Source organism: Anastrepha obliqua, chromosome 2, assembly GCF_027943255.1.
Source record: "Anastrepha obliqua isolate idAnaObli1 chromosome 2, idAnaObli1_1.0, whole genome shotgun sequence".
Classification (NCBI taxonomy): domain Eukaryota; kingdom Metazoa; phylum Arthropoda; class Insecta; order Diptera; family Tephritidae; genus Anastrepha; species Anastrepha obliqua.
Genome location: NC_072893.1, coordinates 63,812,039 through 63,819,341, shown reverse-complemented (window position 1 = coordinate 63,819,341; position 7,303 = coordinate 63,812,039).

Below are 7,303 nucleotides of genomic sequence, written 5' to 3'. Positions count from 1 at the left end.
GAGGCAGAAATTTTAAAGTGGGTTTCCACCTACTTAAAAATTCACAAAGAATTATAAATAAATTCAGTAAGTTTTTCCTTTCATAGTTTCAGATAAAGGGTATCTGTATAAACTTTAGGCCAGCAAAATTTTTGTAGCGCGTTGTCAACTACTTAAAAATTTATACGAATTTAACTAGTTTTGGATAATAGCTTTAAAAATAAAAAAAATAATTGGCGGGTACACTTCTGTTAGGTGTTTGGCCGAGCTCCTCCTCATATTTGTGGTGTGCGTCTTGGTGTTGTTCCACAAATGGAGGGACCTACAGTTTCAAGCCGACTCCGAACGGCAGATATTTTTATGAGGAGCTTTTTCATGGCAGAAATACACTCGGAGGTTTGCCATTGCCTGCCAAGGGGCGACCGCTATTAGAAAAATGTTTTTATTAAGTTTGCTTTCACCGAGATTCGAACCAACGACCTCTCAGTGAATTCCGAATGGTGATTACGCACCAACCCATTCGGCTACGGCGGCTACGATAATAGCTTTATATATCCTTTAATATTGCCACAAATGTAATGATTGAAACATAATTTTTAAGGCCAGCTTCATTGAGTATTGTTTTTGGTAATAACTTTATGTATCCTTTAATATTGAAGCGCTATTTCGAATGACAGTGGCAATAAAACTGGTAAAAAATAAAAACTTTTGGAATAGGATTGCCACCTGTCTAAAAATTTAATGAATTAAATATATGCATAAGTAAAGTAAAATATTACAAACGGAATTAGCGAATGTAGGGCATACCAACCAATTTGATCAACAAGTAAAATTTTGAAAAGGGTTACCAAAAAACATGTAATTTCAGAGAATTTTTCTATTACGCGTATCAGATTATGACTATAAAATATGTATGCAAACTTCAGATTTTGAAACGAATAGCCAACTACATAAAATATTAAACTGTTTGAAATAACTTACGATAACACCGTGCGACAAAAATCGACTTTTTGGATAACTTTTACTGTCGCACGTTGTAATCACAGAAAAAACCTTTCCAAGGCGTATGAAGCAAGGCGTCTGGATCAGCCAGAATTTTGAAATACAACAAAGCCATTTTGGAGTATAAATATTTCGTGCCATTTGTCAATCTAAAAGCTAAAGTAGCCACCCTCGTATGTATGTTTGTATGTAGGTGTGTAAAGAGTGTATTGCAAAAACAGCTCAACAGCTTTGTTCTGGCTTTGTTAGAAGTGCGAAGGTGTGAAGGTGCAATCGCATAAATGCATAACAATCAAGCAGACGCTCTGAACTTCCTCCAACTCGAACTTGAAAATACTACACTTTAGTAGACAGCTCTTGTAAATATTTCTTTCAGAAAAAAATACATTTATTTTAATGCTAATGGCAGCATTTGAACGTTAGAACAGCCATCAAGTCTTGGTTATGTTTATAAGTAATGCAGAAAACAGACCACTATTTAGCCAGCAATTAAACAAATGAAGGAAAAAATACCAACAAGCGATATGTAATTTGGACATAATTAATGCAGGTGATTTTACTTAATTGCCTTTCACTTCTAATCAAAGTTAGAAGCGCCGGCCGGCATGAAAATCAAGTAAAATCTATGTGTGCGAATTTTTTCATTACTAATCCGAAATCAGTAAATCTTCTGTAGTCCCGGCAGCTACCAACAAAGAGGAGTCAAATGCAAGTAAGCGCAAATTTTAACACAGCAAAGGCCGAAACTATGCCTACAAAATCCAAGATACATACAGAGCATATAGTGACACACACAAGCGCACATAAATGCGAAAAGAACGTAATTTATAGCCTTAGCCTTGCCCAATTGCAAGATTCCTCACAAAGCCTAGAGAGAGTCTGCTGACGCGCCCCGATTAGGCTAACAGGCTGACAGTCACTTTGATGCCACCTGCTCCTTGCTTGTATTTCTGCTTTTGCAGCCCACTCTCTTCTACTTATTTGCATTTGTGCACAAAACGGAAACGGAAATGCAAAAATCCACTACGTAAAAGCAGCTTCATTGTGCTGGGCATTAGCCAACCTCACACACAGCCACACATTGGCTGCATTGCGTACGTCCTTGCTAATACGCCCGTTCGCTCTACAAACTTCAATTTCATCTTGATTTGGCTTTCACTGACTTTCAATGCATTGTTCCGGCCGGTCATAGAAGAGCACAAAAACAAAAAAACAAAAACACAGACAAAAAACAAAAAAAATGTGGTGGCAGCAATGCAATAATTCCAATAGCAACAAAGCAACTGTAAACAAAGTGGCAACTACAATACTAACAATGATGACAGTGAGCAACAATAGAGTAAAGAGACAAGGCAAACAGCCGTACAAACACACAAACAAACATGCACAGTGCGAAGGCATACAAACAATAAAGTGACAGCAAAACTGCCAGGCAACTGACGGCTAAACAAAAAGCCACGTGAATTGTGGACTTATGGCAATGTGAAGCAAGGGCAGTAGCGCAGAGCTATGCTTTTAATGGCGGCGCAGGGGGCACAAGGACGAACAGAATTTCCCATTCAATTCCAGCTAGGCATTCAATGTGCTCCCTGGTGTGCGTCTGGTCGCTCAAATACATACATGGGAGCATATGCTGATATGCGCGTGTGTGCATGTATTCATGTTTGTATGTGTGTATGCTAGTTGATATGCAAACAACAATAAATCGAAGAAGATTTATTAGTGGCGTAAGCGTTGCGCGTGCTGAATGGATTAGCGCGTCAAAATTTATTAACAAACCAACCACACACGCACACTCACACGCACACAGCCATAAGATTGAAGACAACAATGCGGCTTTTGTGAAATATTTGTTATCTTTCCTTTACTTTCTCTCGTTTGCAGTTTGTATTATAGAAATTTTTTTTCTTCGATAAACATTCGTCAAAGCTGAAGTGATTTAATGTTAAGCAAGGCAAACAAACATATACATACATACATTTCTAGGAAAAGCGCAGCATAGCCAATTTTATTATTATTAAGTTAGGAATGGACAGTCGGGCGGAAGAAACGCGGGTACCAGCTCAGAGGCGTCAGTAACACTACAGGCTACCCATAAAGCGCTAGAAAATGCTCGCATCACCAAAAAATGATTCAGAAATGGAGGAAGAGGAAAGAAGGAAGAAGTCTGGACATATGAAGGTAGCAGGATACTCTGTTGCTTAGGTTAACTAACTAGCTGATCAGAATTGGCAAACTGTGAGTGTGCGGCTCTACGAATGGAACCAAAGCCAACTTCACAGTTCAACCGCCATTCTGGGGGTGCAATGATTCCCACACAGGGTGAAAATACATACTAGGATGATAAGATGAGATATTATTATAAAACCGCCAAAGGTTATTGCATACTGATGCAAAATTTTTATAACCAACTTAAATTTTGAGCTATATAAATGAACGATTTTCGAAAAAGTTGAAAAAAAGTCTAAATATATTACTTTTCAGAGTGAAATGTCCCTCTAAGCTGAAACGGCTGTGAGGAATGTCGTAGAGCAGCACTCAAAGCTCTGTCCAGATAGGAAAGGACTTATTCGAATCTTTTGATACCGGCAAGATGGGTCAGACAAGGTGACCCAATGAGATACGATCTCTTCAACTTTATTATGAAGAATGGGGTAGAACGAAAGTCCCGCTTTTTTCTATAAACGATCATACCAAGCGGGATGTCCCCGCCGCTTTTGCTGCTATTGAAAAGGAGTCCGCACAATTAGGTCTGTTGGCAAAAGAGGGCAAAACCAAGTTAATGCTGGCATCCTGGAGGAAGCCGCAGCGTCTTGAACCGCAGATCGAAGTTAACAACCACAAATTCGATGCGATCAAGAACTTCACATATCTTTGTTCCGCTATTACCAGCAACAACGATGGCGGCCTTGACATCAAGCGAAGGATAACTTTTGCAAACAGAAATTGCTTTGAGCTATGTGCGTAATTCCCCAATAAAGCCCTCTCTCGACGAACGAAAACAATACTCTACAAGACGCTCATCAACTCGGTGCTTATCCATGGCGCAGAAGCCTGGCCAGTCAAACAATCTCATCAAGTTTCTCTCGAGTTTTCGAGAGGAAAGTCTTCGAATTAACCACGAGCTGTATGAGCTTTACGTAGATATTGGCATAGTTAAACGAGTCACCATGCAGCGACTAAGGTAATTGGATAAAGACGTCCTTATATAAATAACTGTTTCGCCGGAGAAGGCATTGGATATGGTAATTGGCGATCGACAGCGAAGAGGATAATCTTGTGTCCGGTGGGAGAACCTTATTGAAGATGGCCTGGCTTCTCTTGGCTTAAGAAACTGTAAAAGGTGTGCGGTAAACAGAGAAACCAGGCGACACATTATTCGATAAACTGTCACTCGGTAGCTGGTTATCACGGCCAACTAAGTAAGTAATATTCTTGTAGAATACTTCAGCGCCATCAAAATGGAGACGCTGGAATACTTTTCAGGAGAAAGTTAAAAAAACAAAGCATTTGTAAGGTTACTAGAGAATTAAGATGTTCTAGAAAATTATTCCTCGAAAAATTTCCTTACAGATATAAGGGCATCAGCGACAGCCTCAATACCTGCAAAATAACTAAGTGCTTAGTGAAAATAGCGAACGGAATTTCGTTTTAAGCTGAGAAGCACTGATTGATCCAAGGAGTCATGGCAGGTCATATGATTACCATAGGCGTCAATCGACAATCCAATACAAATGTTTTCGCTAGACTAAGGAGGCGCAATTTTGGTTCAGAGAATAAATGAAAAGAAAATGGAGCAGCTACGTTCGCCATTCTTCAGATCCATCAATGAGTCAGGGAAGTTTAAACATGAATTGCCAGTGTCATATCCTCCCTTTCTCTCTATTTTTCCTATACTCCCATCCGCATTTGTTTTTTACAATTTCTTGTTCATCTCCACAACTCCAGCAGAAGTCATTGTGAGGTACACCCATTTCACTAGCTAAGGTGCCAATAGTGCAGTGACCAGTTATAACACCTGTGAGGACGCAGGTAGTTGACCTTTTGAACCAAAGCAGACATTTTCTTCTTTTAAGATTCAGTTTTTGTCAGAGTGGTTCCACATTGCAGTTCGTAGTCAGAGACCACCTTCTCTTGGTTTCCGCGATTACGCTCAAGCCAATCGCAATTTATAGTTCATTTAGAGGAATGCTTATGTCCTCTACAACTCGCTGAAAATGAAGCTCAGAGCCTGTCCTTGCACACCCATCCGCTCTTTCATTTTCTTCCACTTCAGAGTGGCCGGGGACCCCACAAAGTGTAGTGTTGTGTTGATGGATAAGCGAAAGCGACCTTCTACATTCTTTAACACATCTTGAGTTTTAATGCGCGTTGAGGCCAGTGCCTTGATCGCGGCTTGACTATCAACAAAAATGGTACGGTTCGCTTGAGGTAAGTCTTATTATTTTGGCTGCTTTGATCATAGCGTAGATCTGAGCTTGGAAGGCGCTACACTTTAAGGAGCCCTCTTCCTAACTATGAAAATAATATATCCATCAAAAGAGTCGCGCGTGATCTATCAAAGGTGTCAGACACTTTACTCGCTCGCGAAGGAAGTCAGTGTCTTCAACACTAGGCCGTAGGTATGACTCATTTTAAAACAGGCCGAGAATATAAAAGAAATAGCAACTAATGATATGCATCGGTCATAAAAATCCAGCTGATATCTTTTTTTTTGCCCTTCATGCCTTATGACTTCATGTCCTAAATGAAATTCTAATAACTAAAAAGACTTTGCCATTTTCTGCTAAAAGTTTTTCATTATTTCACTCTTTATAACGGCTCTAATTTATGGCTTTATATAATCCAAAAAAATGGACATTAATTTTAAATTAAAAAAAGGAACTCACGAATATATACAAGAAAACCTTTATGAATAAATTTTAAAAGCAGCATGCGACCGGTTCCTTCTGCAATATAATTTCTTGACCTCAATGTAGCGACAGGATGGCACATACATAAATATGGTATATGTATTATAATTTCAGTCCCACCTTCTCAGCGACTCATTATGCAACAGCACCGTCCAGCAGCAAAATATCAGTCAACATGTTAAAGTTACTCAGCTTTTTTGCATATTTTTGAAATTTGTCACCTGTCGGAAAAATGTAACTTTTGCATAAATCTTCATAATTTATATGTTTTACATATATACACACACGCATACATACATAACATATCCCGTGTGGCTTGAATATTATGAAGCATTCGCTGAAACATTTTTAGTAGAACTAGCCCTGCAGAGAAAACCTTAACTAGTGAAAACAAGTTCGAGTACACACTAGTTACAATTTGGACCATTTTAGGTTACTTTGCTGGACATGAAGCGAGTAGCTACAACTGCCTTCAACTTTAATTGGATCTGAAAAATTATTAACAAAAATCTTTTTAGCCTGTCCGACTAATCGAGCTGAAGATCTTCTGTATAGTCAATACTCCATGCAATCGACGACTACTGCAGCCAGCGAGAGGTGGGAAAAAAATTGCTTTCTTACAGATGCACTTGGACTTATTGACAAATTTTGACAATTTATTTGTTTCTTATTTAATTTTAATAATTATTTTATGGAAATATAGCTCATTCTACTACAAAAATCATAAATTTTAAATTTTTAGAAAAAAAAACCTAGTATGGTATTGGTATTGGTATAAAAAAGTGAACATTTGAAGATACTCGAAATTAGCTGTGATTTTTGATAAGGTTTTTTGTTTTTTTTTTTTTTGTTTTATTAATTTATTTATTTTTTGAAGACGGATCTGGGTGCTTTCTTTCATATAAAAACAGTTCGGGCATTCGTTAAACGGATTTACACACAATACCGCGATTGAGAAATTGTCAGAAATTAACGCAAATTCTAAGGGACTTGTAAATCGCGCCTTGTTACGCTATACAGCTGCAATCTTGGAATTTGTCTCAAAATTTAAATTTGAAATTTCGCTGTATCTTTGTTTATATTTGCACAATATTTCAAACTTAGATTTATATGATTTTTATTATAAAATAAAATATATTTTTATAAAAAAAATATTAAAATTAATTTGAAAACAAAAAAACATTTTTTCTTCTAAAATAATTTTTTAACCCACTGTACATTCTATCCAATTCATTCCGGGTGCGAAATTACGAAAACGGCATAAAATAATGTCTACTAGATGAAATCTTGCGGTTCTCCACCCCGCATACACCCCTGATTTCGAGCTTTTGAAAAAGTAATTATGCACGAAATACTAGTTGACACTTTTTCAGGCAACGTTGCCGAATTTCACCTGCAGCGCAGCGTTA